Genomic DNA, 26,256 nt, shown 5'->3' with positions numbered 1-26,256 from the left:
AAAGGGTCAAAGGAAGACTGGCCCTGGGCTTAATGAAAGGGAATGGGGCTCCAGGTTTCATTTCCTTCCAGGATGGTCTCCTGCTGACTCTACATGCTAATAAGGCCTAAGCAGTGCTGTTGCAGACTCCGCCTTCCCTGTGGATGTGGCCCCTCCTCGTGCACATTCCAGAGGTTAGAAGGTGTGGCGGCAAGAGGGGCTCTGCTCCATGTGGTCCAGTTGGCAGCGGTGGCCCTTCTCGGTCTGGTGAAGCCACACAGAACGCTGCTGTTGTGCTGCAGGAGAGTAATGGCAGCGCCTGGGGGAGGAGCTGGGGTCTCTGCTTGGTGGGTCTTCTCATGACAGAATCCCGTAACGAGGAAACCTGTGCTGCAGCAGCGGCACTGCCTGTGCTTCTTTGGGGTTTCTAGTAAAGATTACTGCACATTACTCGACTAGGAATGTGAGTATGAATAATGCTATTTCCATCCTTCTACGGCAATGAGCAACACCTCAAGTTCAGATCCAAGAAACAGAAATGCCTGAGAGATTTTCTCAGAACTGTCCAGGAGGAAAAAACATAATGTTAGACTTTGGGCCAATTCTGCCTTTGGTCTGGGGTTTTGCAAACATTTCACCCCATCCTTCTCCTTCCCAAGTAGGAAGCAAGGGCTTCCAGGGAACTGCTAGGTAGGAGGAGGAAGGTCAGGTCTGCTCAAAGGACACCTGTCTTAGGTGGTGGTCCCATGTAAGAAAGCTCCAGGCCCCTGGAAGTTCAGGAGCTTTACACCACCATCCCTCACAAAACACTTATTGTTGCTATAGCCCTTTGCATCCCCACTATCATTACCTAGGCCAAGCTGCTGCCATCACCACCACCAACACCATCGTTGTCATCATCACCATCACCACTACCGTCATCATTTTCATCACCGCCAAGACCGATACCATCACTACCATCACCATCGTCACCTCGCCCCCTCCCTTCCTCTCATCTTCCCTCTGTCCTCCCCTCTCCCCCTCTTTCTCCTCCTCCTTCTCCACCCCTCTCTCCTCCTCTTCCCTCCCCTTTGTCCGCCCCTCTCCTCCTCCCTCAGACTGCTCTGACTGCTGTCTCTCACCTCTTCCCTGGTCCATCCTCCTCCATTAATCCTCAGATGTGGCCATGACTCAGCTTCCCTTCTTTTCTCACACTACATGCGCCTCCTGGACGGCACCTCTGAACAAATCCATGGCCGAATTCCTCGTCATGCTCCACACATGCCCACCCTCTGGGCTCCCTACCATAATCACTGGCATCAGCCTATACTGAGTCACCCAGACCACACTCCCCAGGCCTGTCCTTTGTGCTGCTCTCCTTCTCACCTCCCCTTCATCGAGAACTTGTTCAGTGGACCTAACACGTGGCTGTACCACCTCTGCCTTTACCAGGGGTCAAACACGCCCCAACTATCCCCAGGCCTCCAGACCATCATCTCCAAGTCTCTCCATTCGGTCACAGACTTCCCTCTCAAATACACAGCAATCAGGCCACCTGCCCTCTAAAAACGAGTCCTCAATGGGGGTGTCTGCTGCTCCCAAGACAGCATCACCATGCCTGAGCACAGCACAGCCACCTCGGCTGCATCACCCTCACAGCCCTCCGCTCAGCCACCGTGTCATTTCCAGGGGTCCTGAGCAAGCTGTGCCCTTTCACAGACCTCAGAGCTACTCTGTTGTTAGGAAGGACACAGGGCGAAGTGTTGTGTAGCACAAACACGCTGTCCAGTCCATTTGCAAGTTCTATTTTCTGTTTAAATGTTTTCACTAGGGACATCCCTGGTGGCACAGTGGTTAAGAATCCGCCTACCAATGCAGGGGACACAGGTTCGAGCCCTGGGCTGGGAAGATCCCACATGCCGCCGAGCAACTAAGCACGTGCACCACAACTACTGAGCCTATGCTCTAGAGCCCGCGAGCCACAACTACTGAGACCACGTGCCACAACTACTGAAGCTCGCGCACCTAGAGCCTGTGCTCTGCAACAAGAGAAGCCACCACAATGAGAAGCTCGTGCAGCGCAACAAAGAGTAGTCCCCACTCGCCACAACTAGAGAAAGCCCGCACGCAGCAATGAAGACCCAACACAGCCAATAAATAAATTAATTAATTAAAAAAAATGTTTTCACTATTTCATAGTAAGATACTATCTTGTATAATTTTTTCCCAGTGTTATCATTATAAGACTGTTCCCCTTCCCCAAATCTCTTAATTAAAGAACAAACAAAAAACAACTACTGCTTATCTTATAAGCTGAAATGGAACACTTGAGTCCTTGAAGTATAAACAGGAGGCAGGAGCCTCCTATAAACAGGTGTTCAGTCTATAAACCTGCCCAAGAATCTACTTGGCCCAAAAGGAACTCACAGACACTGTGCTGGCTCTCAGCGTCACACCTATAGAAACAGTTGCAGTTTTCATCTAAAATAAAACCAGATCCTTCCCAAACTCATCACCGAAATTTGGATCTTGAACAAATCAAAACCATCTCACCAAAGAAGAAGGGAGCCCAGAGCCCTTCTGCAGAGCAGAAGCAGGGCCCACACCCCACCCCGGCTGGCCGGCCTGCAGGCCTCGCCTTGGCTTTCATGCTCTGCATTTGCACCTGTGCAGCCTGAGTCTGGTCACTCAGCACAGGTAGAACTGAGTTTACTTGTTTTTCAGAAATAAAGGGGGTGACCCTTAGAAGAAGTCTAGAAACACAGAATTTTCTGATCACTTTCCAATTGGTTCCAACCTTTTCATATTATTTTGGAATTTTAGGGCACATTCAGAGATAGAATGCATAAGCCATAATACTGACCTCTTAGGAGGACCTTGGCTCTGAGAGTGGCTGACAGATAAGGGCCATTCCACCTGCCTGGGTCATCACTACAGTAAGAGGCTCACGACATGTGGTCTGCAGAGAGATCTGACCTGACTTAGATTCATGTTTGCTTCAACAATCCAGGGCCCCCCTTTGACCATTAAGTAGTAATTTATTTTCTGTCTTCTAAGAATCCCTCCTCTTGACTCACAGTCTTCAAGGCTCCAGCACAGACTGTTCTAGCGATCTGCTCCACCCACTTCACAGTTCTAGCTGAGCAGCAGACACAAACATTTTCAGGTATCCCACCGCCCATGCCCCCGCCAAGATGTGCCAAGGGCAGTGGTGTCTCAAAGGAGGCTCTGACTGGGTTACGAAGTGAATGAACCGCCTCACTGCGGCCCACCCTAAAAGCAAGTTCCAGTCCATTTCTGGGGCTGACAGGAATGCCGCTGGCCGTCAATGCTGTATCACACCTCCAGGGAGAGACAGGCTGCAAGCAAACCAAGTTTCAGTAAAGCCCCCCCAGGAAGTTCAGGAGTCCTCCTGGCCACCTCCCCTCTACTCCCTCCGTATCCATGACAGCCCTGTGGTGGCTTCATTCTCCTTGGTGCAGTCTCCGTTGTGCCTCTGTCCCTCCCCCCTCGACACTAGAGGTGAGCCACACAGGAGTCAGATGTGCCCACTGGTGAGTCCCTCCCCTCTACAAGAACTGGGGTCCCCAAGATGGAGGGCTTGGGGTCAGCCCCAGAACAGTGATTTACAGCCATTCAACCTGGGAAAGCTCACGAACCAAACCCAACCTCCATTTCCTCCTTTGTAAAACAACTAAAATACTAGTGCCCCTGACTACTGCGCAGGCTGTGGGGACCACGTGAGAAAGTATGTGTCATTAAACTGAAGGGAGGACGAGGATGGAGATTGGCGCCCACACTGCACTTTTGATGTGCCAGCCACCTGACCTTCACAACCATCATGCAAAGTAGGCGTTATCATTGTCCCTGTCTTTCAGATAGGGAGGGGAGGCACAGAGAGGTACAGTAACTACCACAAGGTCACACAGCGGGTGTGTGGCAGGGCCCATTTCAAAGCCAGGCAGCCTGAGGACATCCATGGAGACCCGGAGACTAATGGTGAGCTTTCTTGTGTTGTTGCAAACTGGGGACAAGCAGGGAGTAGAAGACAGAAGGACCATCTCTGACCATCCTCATGTGCTGGCATCCCTTCTTGCTTCAGTATGACCTCTGGGCTCTGACACCACACTAACAGAAAGCCCTTCCTCTCAAGAGGGGCTGATACCCTGAGCACCTGCCTTGACTGAGCAGCAAAGCTGAGAACTGCTTAGGAGACTTAGAATAGCCTAAGTCACTCACTGCTACTGATTTTTCCAAACAATTCCACATCAACACTGAAAAAACCCACTCCGTCCTGACATTAATGTTGGACTACCTCCAAGCAAGATCAATAACTGCTAGTGACCTGGAACACTCAATATTTATTAACCTGCCTGGCGAGCAGAGAAGGAGAACATTCAAACTGTAATAAGTTGTATGCAGGAGACAGAGGGAGTGGGAGAGGGGAGACTGGACCCCAGTCACTAGGACCAGAACATTCAGTGGACACAGGAATATGGGCATTCCAGACCTGCAATCGTGCTCTGAGCCACTGCCACAGTTGCAGAGAACTTCTGGAAACAGCTCATATATGTTATCTTCAACAGTAACAAAATGAACAAGGGAATAACTAAATACCTGGCAGTGTGAGGAGGAAATAGGTGTTGCCAAACCAGGCAAGCACAAGCAGTCTGCTGGGGTGTGCCCACCAACGCAAATCAAGCTGGAATTCATTCAAAGAAACAGCCATCAAATTGACTCATGGGAAGATGTCCCTGCCTTATACCTCCTACCACCAGAGTTCACTCTGAGTCAAGCCCCAAATAGGGCTGTGTCAGGGCCCAGGAGCCAACGGGAGGGTCGAACTGTCAGAGTCTATCTCCAACTGGTCTATGGCTACAAACTCAAATCTTTAATTGCCATAGAGGCATTCTTGCTAATGCAATGTACTTACTTTTCAAAGAAATTTCTTACTTCTTATTAGATTTCTTTTAATATTCAAGATGATCCTCTCTGTAGGGGTTAGTCTGATTTCGGCATGGAGCCTCAAAAATCTGGGGGTGACAGGACGGGATGTGCTGCTGGCTCCGAGGCAGCTCCGGAGGACGCTGGTGACCTCTGAGCAGGGCCCCAGCCTCCACACTCAACGTTGAAGGAGTCCACCTTCCAGGTTCGGGCTCATCTGCTCCACGGGATGTTTTCTAGACTACTAGTTTGGGTAATTTCATTGCCCCATGGCAAAATGCCCTGGCTTCTTGCCGCTTACCCAACAGTACAACCTGACTTCCACCCTGTGTGGAAACAGAGCGGCTGTGCCTGTAGTGCCCAGGTCACGGCACAACAGGAGCTCTCAGGGCCAGCAAAGCGCGTAAGAAATGGTGAACACTAGCATTGAAGGGCTACCATACAAGGTCAAAGTAACTCCTGGTGTTTTCAACACATATCTTCCCAATAAGAACAGTTTTACATGAAATTTGTAACATCACTGCCTCTCTTTCCTTTATGCATTATTCAATAACAATTCTTCTTTCCTTCCTCCCTTAATTTGCAAAAGAGGCAGGAAAGAACTAGAAGAGCTGGTTTAGTATTCAAAGTCCAAAAATAGAAGCTATAGCTTCTAGATGGGGTCTGAATCCACTTCTGAAATAAAGGGCTCATATGGTCTCTGCAGACATGCTAAGAATCTCCCCTCAGTGGTCGTGAGAAGTGTTGTTCTCATCAGGGAGCAATTCTGTCCCCTGGGGCACATTTGGTCTGGAGATAGGCTTGGTTGGCACAATGGAGGGTGGGAGGGGTAGTTCTACTGGCATCTGATAGGTAAATGCCAGGGAAGCTGCTAAACATCCTACAACTATCCTCACAGCATGTGGGGACATTATCGCCACAAAGGTAAATTATCTGGATCAAAATGTCAATAGTGCTGGGTTTAAGAAAGCCTGCTTTGCAGGAAAATAATGAAGCTTTGATTCTAATGAAGACACATTGATTCTAATCTAATAAAGTGAAAAAAAGCAAGGTGGAAAAAAATGTGTATAATATACTACCATTTATCCAAGAAAGAGGGCAACAAATGTGTGTATAAATATACATATATTTATATATGCACATACTGTTCAAATGTTTAAATGGTTACCTTCTACTGGAAGAAGTCCACTCATTATTTTGCAATCAGGTAAATAAAAGAAAATAAGTATTCATATTGGCTTTCCTATATGAACTATATCTCAAGATACCCAAATAACAGATGAGAGGAAGTTTCTCTTTATAGAGATATACCAGTTAACAGACAAAGAGGTATAATAGAATTATAGCACAACCTTTTTACAACCTCTAACGGATGGATCCAGGTACTGATCATCAATGGCTGCTAACTTAACAGAGAGAAGACAACCAATCATTATACACATCCTAAAGGAAGTACACATTACCACCTATGGAATGTTGTGCCCCCAAACACCCCCTCCAATTGGAGGAATCTGGTCAAACCTGGGGGGTGAGGGAAGGATCGGCAAAATCCAGACCTCAAGGAATTCTATAAGGCACATGACCTGGTTTCTCCTTTTTTTTTTTTTTTTTTTTTTTTTTGCTGTACGCAGGCCTCTCACTATTGTGGCCTCTCCCGTTGCAGGGCACAGGGTCTGGACGCGCAGGCTCAGTGGCCATGGCTCATGGGCCCAGCCGCTCCGCGGCATGTGGGATCTTCCCGGACCGGGGCACGAACCCGTGTCCCCTGCATCGGCAGGCAGACTCTCAACCACTGCGCCACCAGGGAAGCCCTGGTTTCTCCAATCAAAAAATTACAGTAAGAAACAAGAAACAGAGAGATGGATGATTGGAACAGGATGGGGGTGGGGACTGACTTTTAGATTAATTTTATGGATTAATAAGGTAGATCAATCAATCACAATGTAGTCACCTTATTTATGTCCTGATTCAAATAAAAAAACTGTGTGTGTGTGTGTGTGTGTGTAGTTTTTTAAAGTCATAATTACCTTTGAGATACACTGAAATATTTACAGATGAAATTATATGATGCCTGGGATTTGCTTCAAAATAAGCCAAGGGAGTGGGTGGGAAAGGGGAGTGGGTGGTGGCATAGATCAAACAGGACTGGGAAAAAGTTGGTAACTACTGAAGACAGATGATTGGGAGATGTGGAAATTTCCCACAACAAAAAGTTTTAAAATTAACAAATGAATAAGCCACAGAAACAAAGAGACAAACAGCATTTTAAAATGTTTCCATGATTAAAATGGAACTGCCCTAGAATTGTTTTGACACCTAACTTAATGTCAGAATTGGCTATTTTTGATTACAATTTGCTTACATGAAGCATTTTGGCCAGACACTTAAAGAAGGTATCCAGATAGGTGAAAAACTTAAATGTGTTTTTAGCACAGGTAAGATATACATACAAATAATCTGAAAGATGAACACATCTGGGGAAAACAAAGTTTCATAAACGTAACACAGATATTGGTATGTCTCAGAAACTCCTCTCGTGTTTTCTACATAATAAGAAAGTATAATAATGGTGTAAGATATAGTCAGCTTACTCTGAACTAGGAAATCCGTCTCCGATTAAGTGTTGATTTTTTTCACCGAGGGTCACATTCCCCAGCTGACCCACGAACGCAGTTTTGTGCAGCCAATGCCTCTAACGGGGTTGACAAAGCACTCCGGACACATCATCTCCTCTGCCTGCATTAGAAAAGCACTCAAGAGTCCTGCACTGGAGGCTAGACTCAGGGAGGAGTGTGCCCCATCCTGCTCATTAGAGGCCAGCACGGCCTGGGGAACACAGGACAATGGGGGCACAGGGACCGCTGCCCCGGCCAGGCAGTCTGTGGTTTCTGTGAGTAAATAACTGAGTGACCATTGTGCAAGCTGAGGCCTGCTGTGGTGTCTCTAGGAGCAGCACTGCCGTGGGGTTCATCTGCTCACTGGCCTCTGCTGTTTGGGAGCGAGAGGAGTATTGACCGGCCTGGGAAGGTAATCCTACTCACTTTAAAGGGTGAAATAAAGACCACAAAACGTGATAATCAGATAAATATTTATGAAGACTCTAAGTAACATTTTTAGGCAAAGTCTTGTCCAGAATCAGAAATGCCACTTGCTAGTACTTCTCTTGCAATCCCTCAGAACTGCAGTGGCTAGCTGCTGTTTTGCTTAACAGGCCACGACGGGGGCAGCTCCACACCAAGAGGGGCCTCTGTATGCATCAGGAAGCCAACTCACCCGCCAGGGCTCAGGGCTGGGGAGCAGAGACTGGGCTTCAGCATCACTTTCCCAGTCAGGCTGCAGCCCTGAGCTGGCAAAAGACCACATTTTTGCCACTGCCCTAGAGATACATCTAGTCTCAGGAACAGGAACAAAGAAACTAATAAAAAACTAATAAAGGGCTTCCCTGGTGGCGCAGTGGTTGAGAGTCCGCCTGCCAATGCGGGGGACATGGGTTCGTGCCCCGGTCCGGGAGGATCCCACATGCCGCGGAGCGGTGGGGCCCGTGGGCCATGGCCGCTGAGCCTGCGCGTCCGGCACCTGTGCTCCGCAACGGGAGAGGCCACAACAGCGAGAGGCCCGCGTACCGCAAAAACAAACAAAAAAAACTAATAAAAAAGGATGGGCAGGGAGTCACCTCTTACTCTCTCCAGCAGAGCACACCTTGTACCACCAGAGAGGCTGCTGGGGAGGAAGGAATATTTCTCTACCCTTCTAGGTCCTTCTGGCTGGTCTCAGAATTAAATTGACATGAGACATTAACAGGAGAAACTCAAACAAAAGTTTAATAGCACAATATACATGGGAGAGACCCAGGAAAACTGGGTAACTCACCAAAATAGCTGAAGCTCTCAGCTTAAAGCCCTCACCTCACTTTACCATCTTCAGCTAAAGATAAGAGAGGATGTTGGTGTAGTGGTCAGAACTTAGAAGGGGAGGACGGCAATTCACATGGAGATGGAAAAGTAAATGTTCGGTAAACAAATGTTTGCTGGGCCCTTGAGACAAGAGACAATGGACACAGAGAGGAATTTTAACAGACAGACTTTGATGGGTTCCTGGTTCACACTCTAGCTATCTATGGGGGTGGCTTCCTTCCTCTAACAGGTCCTCTATCTCCATTCTTTAAGTTCAGGGGAAGGTCTAAGTTTCTTCCTGAGTCTTTTGGGCATCGATTGTTTTCAGTTTAAAATAATCCGCCTGCCAAAGAGACATTTGGGGGTGGCAAATTTTGTTCCCACACAAGGCTGAATGTTTCCGGGCATCAAGCCCGAGCAGGGAGACCTGAGGGCAAGCCAGCTGGAAGGCATCTGGAACAGTGTTCTCACATACAAAGAGAATGGTTGTTCCTCCTTCTTTCTCCCTTTGAACACAATTACATGGATGTGATGTTTGGAGCTGCAACAGCCATCTTGTAATCATGAGAGCAAAGTCAAGAAAACACAGAATCCTCCAGAATCCTGACAATACTAAACCATATACATAACCAGTCCTAGAACCATTTACCTTCAGACTTCACCATAAACTTATATTTGTCGAACCAGAGAAAAAGTACGTATAAAGACTGAGAGGATGAACTCTGGGGACAGAGAGAAGCCCAGCTCATACTAGCTTTGTGATCTTGGCAGATTATTTAACTTCTCCATGCCTCCACTTCATCTGTAAAATGGAAGGGCGGGGGGTGGGGGAAAGAGGGAGCTCACAGTTTTTGTGAGGATTAAATGAGTTAATACATAAAAGTTCTTAGGGCTTCCCTGGTGGCGCAGTGGTTGAGAGTCCGCCTGCCAATGCAGGGGACACGCGTTCGTGCCCCGGTCGGGAAGATCCCACATGCCGCGGAGCGGCTAGGCCCGTGAGCCATGGCCGCTGAGCCTGCGCGTCCGGAGCCTGTGCTCCGCAACGGGAGAGGCCATAACAGTGAGAGGCCCGCGTACCGCCAAAAAAAAAAAAAAAAATTCTTAGAATAGTGCCTGGCACACACCACCTACTATGTGAATGGTTACTAATATTACTTGTAAACAGGAGCATCCGAACTAATCAATTTCCTCCTCCCAGCCCAACACAGGGTCCTCACCCCTGAGTCCTCCTTTTATGCTCTGACCCCTAAACCCCCCATTCCTAAAGTATTCTGACTACTTTTCTGCAGATGCCTGGTTCTGCAGGCAACCAGTCCTGACTCCCTTCCTGTCATTCCCAGCGCCCCCATCCCTGCCCACTCCGGCACACTCCATGTGAGCTGTCTCCTCCAAATTGGTGCCTCCTCCTGACTCCCTATTCCTTTGCATTTCTCCCAACACTGAACACACTGACTCACACATACTGCACAGCCACTTAATATGAAATATATGTAAGTGAATGAATATATGTCAGTAAAATCCTACAACTTTCCATAAAATTAAAACTTTCAAATATGTAATGGTTACAACCAATAGACTAATGAAGAATGAAAACATAGTAAATCTGACCTAGACTCCCTGTCTGTTCAATTAACCAGTATTTACTGAGCCCGAAGCTTGAAGCTCTGGGCACTGGGCTGCAGGGCAGTGAAACAAACGCCATAGAATGGGAAGCCTCAGGAAGTGATGTGAAGTCAGCCACAGCCTGTGAGGTGGAGGCCACCAGGCACTCACAGGGCAACAGCTGCAATGGATGCTGGGGGCACCGAAGATGGTGCAAACACACCATTTCTGAGGTTCAGAATTTACTGCTAACCTCACTTTGTTTCACATTTTTAAACTTAAACATTACACTGTGAAGCTATCACTTCATTCCAGTGAATAAATACTCCAGAACAGGAAGCAGTCAGAAATAATCAACATAAACCATGCAGACTCTTTTCATTTCCCTTTTCTAAACCAATGACAATTCTGTGGCTTGCTGTGTCCCTCATTTTACACAATTCTTCACAGGTGCAAAAAAGAACAACATCCAGTGTGAGACACACAGATGAGCATCCACCAAGTGGAGTAAGTGCTGGCACAGGGGGCCGGGGCCGGGGGTGTCTGGCCTGTGGTTGCCCCTCGCCTGTGGTGGCCCCTCACCTGCGGAAACAGAGCTGTTGCCCCCATGGAAACAGGCCACGAGCTGCCCACGGGGATGCATTTTAGTTATGGAAGACCTGGATAAACAGGTTGCACTCCTTGTTACTGACTTGAGAAAACAAGAGCTGGCCTTCAGCTCTAGTAAGAACTGATAGATTCAATAAGCTACATGATTTTCACCTTCACAGCCTCCACTTTAAAGGCTCCCATTAAAATAAATCACATGCAAGATTTAAAATAAGTTACATTTAAGGGTCCAAATCAGCATGGCTCAGAATCCCCTGGCTAGGCAGGGGAGCTCACCACCTATCCTCGTATACATCTAATTCTTTCTATTCAGCCAAGTGCCTGAGACATGTGGCCTCATTAACAGAGAATCATTCTTTCCAACCTTCCCAGGAGGAAGACTTTCCAGAAGACTGACTCACTGCAGAGAAATCTGAATTATGCAAATGGTTCAGGAAGGAAGACCTAGGAGTAGAGTCCCTTTTCTCTTCATTTTGTGAAGCATAAACATGCCACAATTACAAGAGGGGAGAGCCACGTGGGATGAGAAGGAATAAGTCTGTTACCTAAACTGCAAACTGGGAACTGCTCCCAGGGCTGCTGTGGAGAGGATGTGAGTTTGTGCTGTGAGAGCTGCACCTGGGGTCGGGACACAAGCTCTCAGTGACACTACTAAGCCATGGACCCCCCCCCCTCCCCCGCCCACCCACACACCCAGTTCTTCATCTCAGGGACACAGAATCTCAGAATTAAGCAGTGCTGGATGGCTCAGGTGGCTGGACAGAGTTGGGAGGTTTGACTCCCTCTATGAAAGTGATCTGCCGACATCCACCCTCTCTGGGCACAGGACGACCCCGCCCTCATCAAAGGCCACCATCACACTGCCAACTGGAACATCCTTCCACATGAAGACAATGTGCTCCTCATAGGGAATCTCTGCTCTGCTCTCCAGGATGACTCTGATTTATCTTATCCTCACTGCTAGAAGGGATTCAGCAGTCAGAGGCAGCTGGGAATTTATGGGGTGTAGCGGCTATCACTGATGAAGTTATGGAAAATTATGGAAATAAAAAATATTCTATGAGAAAAATGGACAAAAGATTTGAAAAGACAATTCACAGCTAAAGACAAGGAAATGGCCCATAAATATTCAAAATTGTTCAACTTCACTTATAATAAAAATGAGAGAACACTGCTCACCTAGCAGACTGCACACATTGGCATACATTAGAAAGCACCACAGAGTACTCTGCAGATCAGGTGCTTTTACATATTGCTGGTGGGAATGTAAAATGGTACACGATCCTTAGGCAGAGGGATCTGACAATAACCCCAAAAACCTTATATATGGATTATTTTTGACCCAGTGATACTATTATTACGAATTTACCTTAAAGATACACCCTTAACTATACAAAACACATCTGAACGAGGTTATTCAATGCAGTATTGTTTGTAATTGCAAAATATTACAATCATAATGGCATCTGCAGGAGACTGAAGAAAACAATGGTACATTCACATAGTAGAGTGCGACAGAGTTCTAAAACACAATGCGAAAGCTTCCTAGAAACTGATATGGGGTGATTTCCAGGATACACTGGGAAGTAGAAAAAAGCCAGGAAAGGAGTATATGTAGTATAACACCTTTTGTATAAAAAAGAAAAGGGAAGAAGAAGATAAACATGTATCTCCTTATTTTAAAAAAGAAACCTAAGAAATATAAACCTGAAACTAATGAAATTCATCACCTACAGCAGGGAGATGGGAATGGCTGTAGGGAGATGGGAATGGCTGTGGGGAGATGACGCTACTCTGAGTATATAACTTCTTATATTATTTTGACTTGTGGGATTATGTTAATATTTCTTGAGTGTGTTGTAGGACTAACCCACTGAGTAAATACATGGAGAATAATGGGAGCCAAGAACAGTGAGCACACCAGAGCCTGTATTCTGGTTTCCAAACACCACTCTCCAGTAAAAAGAACCGGGCTCCTTGGAGACATGGCTAACTCCACGGCTCAAGAGGGGAGGGACAATATGAGCCTGGTACATACATCCTGTGGTGTCAGAAAGCAAGTAAGTGGCCAACACCATCTTAATCAATGATCAAACTTAGCATCACCAATAATGGGACAAATGTACAGCAAGTTTCCTGTCGAGCCTGAGACGGTGACAGCATCATGTCTGCTGTACTCCTGCCACAAATGCTCACCCTGACTCTAATCATAAGAAAATGGGAGGAAAATGCAAGTCAAGGATTAGAGGATCACTGGCCTGCACTTGTCAAGAACAGCCCGGAGGTGGGGGGGTGGGGGGGGGGAGTGAGGGGAAGGAAGGGTGAGCGTGAGGTGGGGGTGGAGCTCAGATGGGGGTGGGGATTTAGGACATTCCTGGAACAACTGCCAAAATTTGATTACGAAACAAATTAAATCATAGTACTGAATCAATGTTACATTTCCTAATTTTGATAAATGTACTGTGGTTACGAAGGAGAAAGTCCTTGTTGCTATAAACTGCACACTAACGTATTTATGGGTAAGGGGATATGATGCTTGCAAATGACTCTTGAATGGTTCAGGAAATATATATATATATATTTTAATACATTTGGGGCATGAATGATAAAGAAGACAGATCAATGTGATAATTCAAAGTACTGTTTATTTCTTAACAGTGCTCCAAAAGAGGGGCGCTCCATGGGGACATGACTATTCTGTCAGTGCCCTATCCCAGCCCCTAGAAGTGCCAGGGACACAGCAGGTGTGCAATAAATTTTTGTTTTGTACATGAATAATGAATATATATGAAAAATAAATGAACAAACAAAGCAAATACCCATTTCCTTCCAGAGAAAACATACATTTCCTACCAGGGTGTCCGGGCTCCCGCCGCAGCAGGTGAGGGTGGGAGCTGCATGTGCACTGGGGCTGGGATGTGCACTGACTGAGGGGAGAAGAGCTCTCCATCAGCGCCCCGGACAAAAAGTGATGACAGCCTAAAGGCAGTGAGAGGCTGTGGGGACTAAACGGAGAGGAGAGAGATTTAGGAGATGGAATCCACAGGACTTGATAATGGACTAAATGTGGACTAAATGATAGAAGCCAAGCGTGACCCCAAGTTTCCAGGCCTGGGCAGCTGAGAGGACAGTAACTGTGCAGAGAGGAAATATAAGAGGAGGGGCAGATGCAGATTAAACAAAGCACACTTATTCTGGACATTTACCAACATCTCACATGAGGCCTAATTCAGAAGCACATGTTAAAGTCACATCCCTCTAGATCACTGCTCCTTGCCTGTGCTAACGACACATGTGGCAAAGTTCACTGGCCTGCCAGAGGTTTACTTGTCCAGAAGGACCCTCTGTGGCCTTACCGTCCTCCATAATTACAGGCAGGAAGGTGACACACCCAGGGGACCAGCTGACAATGCTGAACGAGAGGCATTCTAGTCCACGCTAAGAACACAGAGGTATCCGATTTTTTTTTCTTCCGTAAGTCACAGAGTGGTAATAAAACCGAGCTTTCATCAACTGTAGTCATATTAATTGTGTCTGTACGTGAAAAGCAAGATTTCTTCATATCCCACTTGTGTCAGTGTCCTGTGGCTGCTCTAACAAATCACCACAAAGCTGGTGGCTTAAAACAACAGAAATTTATTCTCTCGCAGCTGTGGAGGCCAGAAACCCCAAATCATCATGTCGACAGAATTGCGCTCCCTCAAAGGCTCTGGGGACGAGTCCTCCCCTTGCCTCTTTCAGTTCCCGGTGGTGGCTGGCGCGCCCAGGCATCCTGAACGTGTGGCCACATCACACCCATCTCTGCCTCCATTTTCACATGACCTCATCCTCTGTGTCTGCCTCAAAGCTCCCCAGCCTGTCTCTTATCAGGATACATGTGACTGCATTTAGGGACCCCCGGAGATCCAGGATAAGCTCTTCCTCTCAAGATCCTTGACTTAATCACATCTTTAGTCACATAAAGTAATATTGACTATTTTGCCGTATAAGGTAATATTCACAGGTTCTGAGGATTAGGATGTGGTATAAGTCTTTTGGGGGACCACAATTCAGCCTACCACATATTTTAAACGAGTAATGGGATTATGTCACATTTAATACAGGAAGATCCCATATCACTGACCAATATTTTAATAAACTGACATGGTAATAGACAAATTCATTCTTCTTCGTTGTTCATATAACAGGAAAGAAGATCATAACTACAATAAAATTTTTCTTTATTATCTAACTACTCAACCAAATATTTCATGAAAATGAGTAAAATAAAGTTTAATCTCATAAAGGTATAACAAACTTCCAGGGTATTGGTATTTATAACTAAAAATGTTAATACATACACATAAAATTGGTTTTCAACACTGGATATTATCAGCTTTCCCTTCTATATGTGCCAGCCACACTCTGACAGCCTGTTTTTAATTGGATGTTGTTGAAATAGACTTAACTACGGTGTTGGATTAACTGTCACCTGTCTGGGGATCACACTGCAGTGTAAAACAACCACATAAAACACATACACTCCAGCCAGCAGCATGAAAAACTGAGCAAAATCTGCACTGAGCAACTTGAAACCTTCAGGCCTAGATAAAAACACTGACAATGGGACTCCCCCGGTGGCGCAGTGGTTAAGAATCTGCCTGCCAATGCAGGAGACATGGGTTTGATCCCTGGGCTGGTAAGATCCCACGTGCCGCGGAGCAACTAAGCCCATGCACCACAACTACTGAGCCTGCGCTCTAGTCTGCAAGCCACAGCTACTGAAGCCCGTGCGCCTAGAGCCCCTGCTCCACAACAAAAACAAGCCACCATGATAAGAAGCACGCACACCGCAACGAAGAGTAGCCCCCACTCGCCACAACTAGAGAAAGCCCGCATGCTGCAATGAAGACCCAACACAGCCATAAGTAAATAAATAAATAAATTTATTTAAAAAAACAAAAAAACGGACATTTCCGCAAGCACAGTTATTCTGCTTTTTATTTAGTTTGAGACAACTCTTAAAGGTGTTCTTTTCCTAAGATATCGATCTGAATCAAAAAAATAAAAGGAGTTACTCCACTGCTAGCGTTTAAGAGACCATGTTTTACTGACACTTAACCGACCTTCCACAGAGCTCGTGACACCACTATAAAGACCCTGCTCTCTGAGAGCCGCAATCAGTACACCTGCAATCAGGCCACCTACCCCAACACGCCCACACTCGCATCAACGCATGGCTATTGGCATTGGAAACAAGCTGTTCTCTCCGTTACCTCGTCCTGTTTTGCAATATCTGAGAGGGAAATTATGGCGAAAAACAAATGCCAGCTAGACACGAGAAACACATACTTCTAACCCCATTTGTTGAGTTTAGAGGGGTTCTATCTCACTATACATAGTAATAGCTGTGCTGAGCAAGGCAGAGGATTCACCCATCAAATACTTAGGAGGCCACAACCTTAGGATCTGCACAGAAGCCAACTCAGGAGGACGGGTAGCAGGGGTACTGTTAGGATACCGACCTACAGGAGAGGGGGTGTCACGTGAACCCTGCTGGGTCACAGTACTGCCATGCTTGGTATTCCCTATCATTCACCAAAGGGAGCTCCACCTGGAATTACCGTGGGATTTCACGGGAATCAAACTTGTTTCTCACTGAGAAAAGGGGACCCCGACTGCCATGGCGGGCAGGAAATCACGACTGAGCCTTGGGAAAGAATGGGCATTTAGAGGAGAGGAAGGAAGAAGACTGAGAAATAGAGGCTGAAAGACAAAGCCAGGAACTCAACACAGAAGCTCCTACCCCAGAGAACATCTTGATTTCTCCAGTACGAGAGCTCCAGGGAAGAAAGAAGGCCGAGTTTTGAGACAAGCACTGCAGTAGAAACATTTCATGGAAAGTCTGAAACACAGAGTTGGCATTTGGGCAAAGACTCGCCTGGAAGTGGAGAGCGGGGCACGCACATCTGTAAGTCCTTCAGTGGATGAAGCCGCACTACAAGGTGAAGAACAGGAGACACAAAACGACCACTACGCTCCCAGGTCCTGAGTCTAACCAAGAACACTTGGAGGTGTTTAACTCTATGACAGGGACCATCTTACCTCCTTCCCTCTCTCCGGAGCTCTGGGAAAACAATGTAGACAGACTGGCACCAGCTTTCTTCCTTACCGTTAACCCCTCAATATGCTGGAAAAGGGGGTTAGTAAAGTAAGGTCAGGTAACTGATGAGATCTGGGTAAACTTGATGCAGAACTGAGTGATTCCAAATGTGATGAGCTTCAAAATAGAAATACTAATTCTGAAGACACTTCAACTCCTCATAAACCATTTATGATTCTCTTTTTCAAACTCTGCCTTTTTCAAAACAGGATTTAAGTAAGTTATTTTCACCATAGCAAAAATTAATCATTTGCAGCTCAAAATTTAGGCTAAGAGACACAAATGAAAGAAATCCTTAAGTTTAAATGCATTCAAGTAGTTCTATAAAGGTATTCTACTATTCCTGAGCCATAATCTGAGGAAAAAGTAAACAAAAACTTATAGCAACATCATTAATTACCACCCCCCATCAATCTTAACTCAGGTAAGAGTAAAGAAAAGAAAGTCATATGTTGAGTGGGCCTTTCCTTACTGACGTGTGGCTCGTGGTGGTGGACCTCAGGGTCAGCTGTGACTCTTCACACGGGAAATATGTCCCTACAGTTTCTTTCCCATCATTAATTCTCAAGACATCAAACTTTCATCCAGAGGAAAGAAAGGAGAAGAGGAATAATCACTGGGGGACACTATGAATAATCAGGAAAAGAAGAGGCCATTTCTCCTGAAGTGAGAGAGAAAAATGCGTGGGAGATGACAGTTACTGCTGGAAAAGCAATAAAAAGAAATTGCCCCACCAGATGGAGCAGTAAAAACCACTGCCTGGGAAGCGAAGAAGCAGAGGGCTGCAGTGACACAGGCAAGTAGAAAATATCTGCGGAAGGCTCCAGTCCATACGGATGAGAAGTCACTGAACAGATGACAGGCTCGATCCACGGTGACTAAATCCACAGTTCTGGAACCCCAGCCCATGGTTCGCTCCACCCTCTTTGTGCGTTTTTTTTTTTTTATGTGTACGTATTTTGAGTTAGAAAACATGAATGGGTGACTGGTCTACTACGTGTCAGGCATCGTACAAAGCACAACTATAAGCAGACATAATTCCTGTTCTTTCGTTTTTTCTTTTTCTTTTGAAATAAGTTTAGACACTCAGAAACACTGAAAAACTAGCACAGAATTCCCATCTAGCCTTATCCCAGCATCCCCTAAGGCTAGCATCTTACATAACGACAGTGCAACTACTGAAAGCAGAAAATTTGCCCTGGCACAATACTATTAGCATGTCTATAGACCTTACTTGAACTTCACCAGCCGGTGAAGGGTGAAGTCACCGTGGCTGCTTCCTGTTTGGGAGTCAACACAGGACCCACATAACACACGGCCCTCAGATCTCCTTTGTCTCCTCTAATCTGTGACAGGTCCCCAGTCTCTGGCCATCGTGAACTTCACAGATTTGAAAAACACCAGGCAGTCATTTTGTAGCCTCTTCCTCAGTTTGGGGTTCTCTGATGTGTGTCCCCTTGGTGCATAATCAGGTGGGCCAAAATGTCTTGTTATCAGTGATGAGAACTCTGAACATTTGATTAAGTAAAGCCAAATTTCTATAGTGAAAAGTTGCTATTTTCCCCTTTGTAATTAATAAGTATCTTCTGGGGAGAGACTTTAAGACCTTTCAACTATATCTCAACATTCCTTCCAAGACTAATTCTGGCATCTGTCAGTGATTCCTGCCTGTAAACAAACAAGGCTGCCCTGAATGACCTTGTGCACAGTTTTTCTATTTTGGAGGTACATCTTCAGGGTCAATCCCTAGAAGTGGAATCTAGGCCACAAGGTGAATACAAGTGTAATTGTATTCAGAGTTGCCAAACTCCCCTCCAGAGCGAGGTGACAATTTGCACTCCCACCAGCAATGAGGAGGGGGCCTGTCTCCCCACTGCCTTGCCAACAGAATGTGTTGTCATCCTTTTTAATTTTCACCAGTTTGATAAGTGAAGAATGACATCTCAGTGTAATTTCACTTTGCATTTCTCCAAGTATGAGCTTCAGTGCTTTTTCGTATTTTAGGGCCAATTTTCATATCTTTTATATGTGTGTGGATTATCCGTTTATCTCTTCTTCCTGCTCTGTATCACATTTTTGATTCCTTGATATTTAGCAGTTGCTTGTACATTATGGACACTAGCCCTGTGCCTGTGGTTTATGTGCTATTTCCCCCCAGTTTGTAATTAGAAAGCCTTTCGCTACACTGAGATAAGAGGAACTCACCCAGGTTTTCTACCAGTGTTTGCAATGGTTTCACTTTTTACATTTACATCCCTGGCCCATTTGTAGCTTATTCTTCTATATGGTGTGAAGTATGGATCTAGTTTTATCTTTTTCCAAACAGGTACCCAGTTGCCCCAGCACCATTTATTTAAACGTCCATCTTTGTTGCAGTTGAGATGTCATATTTATGATATACTATGTTTCCATTTGTACCTGGATGATTTTAATTGTACTGTCAATGATTTTAATTCTATGCCCCTGGTCTATCTGTCTCTTGGTGAGCCAGCAGAATGCTGTTTTAATTACAGAAGCTTTTTAGGATGTTCTCATGCCTGACAGGGCCAGTCACCCCTGGTGGATTTTAATTTTCAATGTTTTCCTGGCTATTCTTCATGATTGTTTTCCCATATAAACTTTAACATCAACTTGTATAACTTCATTTTTTTTAAGTGTTGGTATCTTTACTGGGATTTCATGAAATTCATCAATGAACTAGGGAGAATAGAAACCTTTATAAATCCAAGTCACGCCCATCCAGAAGGGGACGCCTCCCAATGCGCTCAAGTCATCTTCCGTGGTTTTCAGGGGAGTGTTAAGTTTACCTCAGAGAGTTTCATACATATCTTCTTTACTTCTACAACTCTGCTGTGGCCCGCCACAGACAATATACAAACAAATGGGTATGGCTAAATTCCAATAAAATTTTATTTGCAAGAAAGGCAATAGGCCTGGGGGCCTTAGTTTGGTGACCCCTGCTTTCATGAATGTTTTGTTGGTGAGAGGAAAAGTTATGTGAGTGCCAATTTTTTGGTTCTCTTTTATTTACAGGGCCCTAAATTTTCCCCTTTTGCTTCTCCCTCCCTTTTTGCCTTCTCCTGCAGACTCTTACCCATCCTTTTAAGCCCACAACCTATAATCCATGCTCTACTTTACCTGACCGCTTGTTACAGTGCTCTCAGACTCAGAGGGTTCTTGGCCTTCTGGGTAGTGGTTTCCAATCACCCTCAGGCCCTGCTCTGAGCTCCCTTCTTCTCATTTTCCAGCAGGTGTTCCTGGCCTGCCTTTGCAGAGCCTGTCGGGGGGCAAGAGTAGGGAGGGGATACTAGAGATTATACGTTGAGATTTGAGTTTCTCTTTACTTTCAAGTTTGGGCATATCATGTCTTTATGCTGAGGGCACAGTTTTTATATAGTTTAATTTTCCCCTTCTTATTTTGCTACATTGTTTTGGAGGAAATATTTGGAGACAGCGATGTAAGACACAACCACTGACATCAGCTATGGGAAGTCTCCATTCCTTGTTTTCTTGAAGCCTAGAGACCAGTGAGCAATACTGATATCAATACTAAAATTAAGATGATGATGATAACAACAATAATAACAACATATATCTTACAGTATAGACATCTTATGGAGTAAAATAACATCCCTTGGGAGAACAAAGGGGCGGGCACCTTTCCTAGGGTTTGTTTTGTTATTATTTTTTAAGATGCTAATGATTAAGGATTCAGGGAAGGCTCCCGAACAAAATGACATCAAAGATGAGACCTGAAGCATGAATAGAGTTCAGTGGGCACAGGAAGAGAAAACTTGGCAGCACCAGGCAGGGGGAAGGTCAAGCGCACTAGTTGCTGAAAGTTGGCTGGAGTCGGTGTGGGACGCAAGGGCTGCAGCTGCAGTGAGAGCAGGTACTAGATCAAAGTGACTTTTTAGCCCAGTTGAAGAGTTTTAGACTTTGTACTGGGGTCAATGAAAAGCCATTAAAATGCTTTAAGCAGGCCAAGATCCCTCTGAAATGAAACCCATAATGTTCCCAGAGTGGAGAATAAGTGCCAAGTTCAGGAATTACTGCACAATTTTAGGGTTACACCTTCTTTATTGCACTTCAAAAACACAAAGAAAAGTTATGATAGTTTGAAAAGCACAGAATTACTAAGTATCTCTAAGAGCATGGTGTTAAAGGCAAGTATTAAGATGACAGCTAAGAGGGCCTCCCTGGTGGTGCAGTGGTTAAGAATCTGCCTGCCAATGCAGGGGACACGGGTTCGAGCCCTGGTCTGGAAAGATCCCACATGCCATGGAGCAGCTAAGCCCACGTGCCACTACTGAAGCCCGTGCGTCTAGAGACCATGCTCCACAACAAAAAAAGCCACCGCAATGAGAAGCCCGCGCACTGCAACGAAGAGTAGCCCCCGCTCGCTGCAACTAGAGAAAGCCCTTGCACAGCAACGAAGACCCAACACAGCCTAAAATAAATAAATAAATAAATAAATAAATAAATAAATAAATAAATAAATAAATAAAAAGATGACAGCTAAGAGAGAAAGAGGTATATTTATTGCTAACGGTAAGAAAATGCTTATTTTCTTATCACAATTAGAGCTTCTCACAACTAACTCCTGTCACAATAAACAAGCAAAAGAAGAACACATACGAAACAACATCTTCTTCCCTGACACCCAGGGGCAGCCTCTGACCACGCCAGGCCTGCAGACATCAGACTCCGGCTCTGGTTGTTGGAACCTAAGCCTGTTGTCTTTTTATTGCTTTCGGGTTTCAAGGTCTACCTTAAGCTGATTATTAAAATAAAAACCTTTCTACAGTGTTGGCTGTAATTAAATAACACGAGGTGGTGTTATGTAGAGACCACGAGCCTGTAAACCCAGACATCCGGTCCTGGTTCTGTGCTTCCCAAGGTGAGCCTGCCACCTTCCCGGGCCTCCAATCTTCACAGGACACACGAGGAGACTAAGCCAGAGGCCCTCCGAGGCCCTGGTTCCAGTAGTCACGCAGGTGCCCAAGGACTGACAACGGCCCCCCGCACATGCTACCCTGCATTTAGTTGCACTTACCTAGCTAACTCTCTGCCCCCAAATTCTACTTTACTCAAACTTCCCACTGCTACCTGCCAAGCCCCCACATACTCACTGGCACAGGGTCAGTGAATGGACATTCCAGCAGGCAGCACCTAACATGGTCATGGCATGGGGACAACCTTTGCTACTCCAACTGCCCTCTTCAGGCTTCAAGTCAAAGATGACTAGGGGCCTTGGTCTCCGGTGATCCTAGGGCGCCGTGATGTCTGGCGCTTGTCCTTATGTAACAAGAAGAGCTGTGGGGTTTTTGACACGCTGGTCATTTTCTCTTTCTCTTGATACTGTTTCCCATGGTTTAAATCAAAGCTGGAGGTGATTCCATCTCCGCAGTGACTCACTTCCCTCAGAAATGTTTGAGTTTAATCAAATTGCATTCACCACTCATCTGTGCTTAACCATTTCTTATCTTCTGGAACTTTCTATGCCAACAAAGTAGAAGCAGGCCGTTATGCATTCACATAAATTGTGAAAATGGCTATCCTTGATAACAGACGCTCAGTTACCTTTTCTATTTCTTTCAGAACTGTTAGGTTGTGCCATTCAGACTCGTGATTTAGTGCAATTCACGTTCTCGAAAACATTTTATCATATGGCTCAATGTTAAGGTTAGGACCTGGAACTGTTATGTCACTGGAAGAAACAAGCAAGGAAATGACATCTGCAACATCACAAAGACCCTAGATGAGAAAATGTCCAGCAACGTGGTGGACCTGGGTTCCTAAGCTCCTCTCTCGCCACAAACGATGGGAAAGGCTTGGAGTGGGGAAGCAGATGGGCAGATGGGGGGACACCTTCTTAAAAACAGGAATGAGCTGGTATGAAAGTGAAGAATACTCTGACCGTACACTGAAGTTGGGAACCCAGCTAAGTGAACAGAGGCAGAAGCAGGATCTCACCTCAATGGCGACTGCCAAGCCTGGCGCTGGAGTGTGGGTGTTTGCAGCCACAAGTGGCCTGAGGACAGGAGACAATGCCCAAGGCCCAGGTCAGCTGGGGAGTCCAAGAGCTGTCCCTTCAGAAAGGTGTGCCTGCAGAGGACTACAGACTCAGAGTAAAATTTATCCAAAGTAAAACCACCCCACAAAGCAGCTGCACAGAAAATGATCTGTCTCTAACCCTGGGAACAAGTAGAGAGGGAGAAAAAGCACATTTTCAATGCAGCTCAACTTCCTAATGTTCTTGTTCCTCAAATGTAATCTGAATCTAATCCTGGGAGAGTTATGAGACAGATCAGATTGACAGGCAGTCCATAGAACAGCCAGCCTGAACTTTTCGAAGTTGTCAACATCTGCCATATGATCTAGCAACCCCATTCCTGGGCATATATTTGGAGAAAACTCTAATTCAAAAAGATACGTGTACCCCTATGTTCATAGCAGCACTATGTACAATAGCCAAGACATGGAAGCAATCAACAGATGAATGGATAAAGAAGATGTGGCACATATACACAATGGAATACTACTCAGCCATAAGAAACAATGAAATAATGCCATTTGCAGCAACATGGATGCAACTAGAGATTATCATACTAAGTGAACTAAATCAGATAAACACAAATATCATATGCTATTGCTTATATGTATAATCTAAAATACTTCACAAATGAACTTATTCACAAAACAGAAACAGACTCACAGACATAGAAAACAAACTTATGGTTACCACAGGGGAAACGGGGTGAGGGAAGGATAAATTAGGACTTTGGGATTAGCAGATACAAACCACTATATATAAAATAGATAAATAGAATCTAAAAAAGAGTGGATATATGTATATGTATAACAGATTCACTTTGCTATACACCTGAAACTAATACAACATTGTAAATCAACTATACCCCAATACAAATTTTTTAAAAATTCAACATTCTAAACAAACAAAAAGATAAATAACAAGGTCCTACTGTTAGGACAGGGAACTACATTCAATATCCTGTAATAACCCATAAAGGAAAAGAATACAAAAAGGAACATGTATATATATGTATAACTGAATCACTTTGCTGTACACTTGAAACTAACACAACAGTGTAAATCAACTATACTTCAATAAAAGTTTTTTTTAAAAAGGGGGAACCCCCCCCCACACACACATACACAAAAATGTAGGAAAAGTCTGTAGAACAGAGTGAGAAGGTCCAACACAGTTTTAATAAGATTCATATAGAAGAGGGAATAGGACACAAGCAATATTTGAATAGGTAATGGCTATGAAATTATCAGAAATTATGAAAGATGCCAATACCTAAATTTTAGATACCCACTGAATCTCCAGTAGAATGACTAGAAAGAAATTTACACTAAACATGTAATAAAGAATCCGCAGAGCCCTAAGCAAAGAGAAGCTCTCAAAGCAGACAGGGAGAGGAGACAGACCACTCTACAGGAGAAGCAGTTAGACTGACTTCCCAAAAGCAATACTAGAAAACAAAAAATGTGGAATCACAGCTTCAATGTACTGAGAGAAAATAAGTGTCAGACAACTCTATACCCAGTACTTTCTAGAATAAGAGTACATAAAAATACATTAGGATGACAGAAACTAAGAAAGTTCATCCCAAAAGAGATAATATAGACAAGGAAATTCTAAAGGATGAGCTTCAGACAAGAGAAAAATGATAATCATGGGAAGTCTGAGATGCAAAGGAATTGGCAAATTTCTGGAATATAAATATAAATAAACACTAAATGTATATAAAAATAATAATACAATTCGGGCTGTCTCCTCTAAAAAGGCCTAGAAAAAATGGCCAATGCAGTATCAGTGAATATCTCCAGCTCTGAGATTATGGTATTGAAATACAAATTTCTAACCTTTTACATATAAAAGGTATGAATAAAAATACTAATAGCTAATGTTTAGTGAGTGACTTTTATATATATTATGTCTTCAGTGTTTGTAGCAGCCCCGCGGTGAACACTGTCTTCATTTTACAGATGTGCAAAATGAGGCAGAAGGAGGAAAAGCACTTGCACAGGGCCTGGCTGCTGGTGAGAGGCAGAGTTGGCCCTGAGCTGTCACCCCACCCACCCTACTGACTCCCAGGAAACCCTAATATTTCAGGGGGCTGCTCCAAGCGCCGCTCCTGACCATCCATCTAAGAAGGTCTAGTATTTATTCATCTCATCTAGGAATATTCTATTAGCCCCTTAGCAATCTCTTTCCGTAAGAATTTTTCTCAGAAATGCTAATAAAGAGATGAAGCCAAAACTCAAGGCAATTTTCCCAAATTTGCAATATATAAAAAACGACTACAGGCAATAAATAATCTTGATCGGCCTAAATCAGAGAAATGTAAAAAGAAAAGGTCCCCTTAGCAGCAAAGACAGTTTTCTCAAATGTGGCACCAGTTTCCACGTTGTGCCAGAGACTGCTGTGAATCGTCCCAAATCTCCCCCATTTCTCATAGCTTGGCTCTTCCCCTTCTACAGCCTTCGGGCTCGGGTCCTAGTTAGAAGCATAACTGGTCACCTAGGTATTTGACCTCCAGGCTCTCCGGGCACCATCACCAGGACAAGTCATCCTCATATTCTCAATGCACCTTTGATCACAACCTGAGATACGTCAGACTTAGAACCAATTCAGAAGGATTAACAAACAATCCAATATGCAAAACCATTCTCTTCTTGGCATGGGGGCAAGACTTTAGCTAATAAGCATCAGCCAGGATGGTGCTTATGCCAGATGCTGCAGGTTTTCTCCAATATCTGCTCCACACTTTTCCTGAATAACAGGACCCCTATTTTTTTTATGTGGGCACAGGGCTACCCAGACAGTTTTCCCAGTCTCCCAGTGAGAGTGGTAAGTGTAACTTTTAAGAAACGTCCGAAAGGTATAGAGAGGGGGCCTTCTTCCCTACATACTCCTTCCTGTATGGTGAAATGCGTATGTCATGACTGGAACTCTAGCAGTCATCTTGGACAATGAGGTGACAGAAAGGGTAGAGTCCTAGTTAGGTGCCAAGGGCCCTGATATTGTAGAGCCCCTAAGAGCCCTGAATGGCTACTTCTGGATAATCTTCATGT

The 26,256-nt window shown here is 45.0% G+C and overlaps 1 protein-coding gene across 6 annotated transcripts in view; it reads right to left on the bottom strand.

The window, feature by feature from the left end:
- The window catches only part of RPTOR (regulatory associated protein of MTOR complex 1), a 344,118-nt gene that overhangs the window by 195,173 nt on the left and 122,689 nt on the right, over positions 1-26,256 (bottom strand). Inside the window, exon 1 of one of the 6 annotated variants that reach the window (XM_059998026.1) lies at positions 4,892-4,996. The exons of the other annotated variants lie outside the window; for them this stretch is intronic. The gene's annotated coding sequence lies outside the window, so the exon portion shown is untranslated. Of the gene's footprint in view, positions 1-4,891; positions 4,997-26,256 lie in introns of those variants that run through there. 6 annotated transcript variants of the gene reach the window in all.

Source organism: Delphinus delphis, chromosome 19 (assembly GCF_949987515.2).
Source record: "Delphinus delphis chromosome 19, mDelDel1.2, whole genome shotgun sequence".
NCBI lineage: Eukaryota > Metazoa > Chordata > Mammalia > Artiodactyla > Delphinidae > Delphinus > Delphinus delphis.
This window is presented reverse-complemented; position numbering and strand designations above follow the sequence as displayed.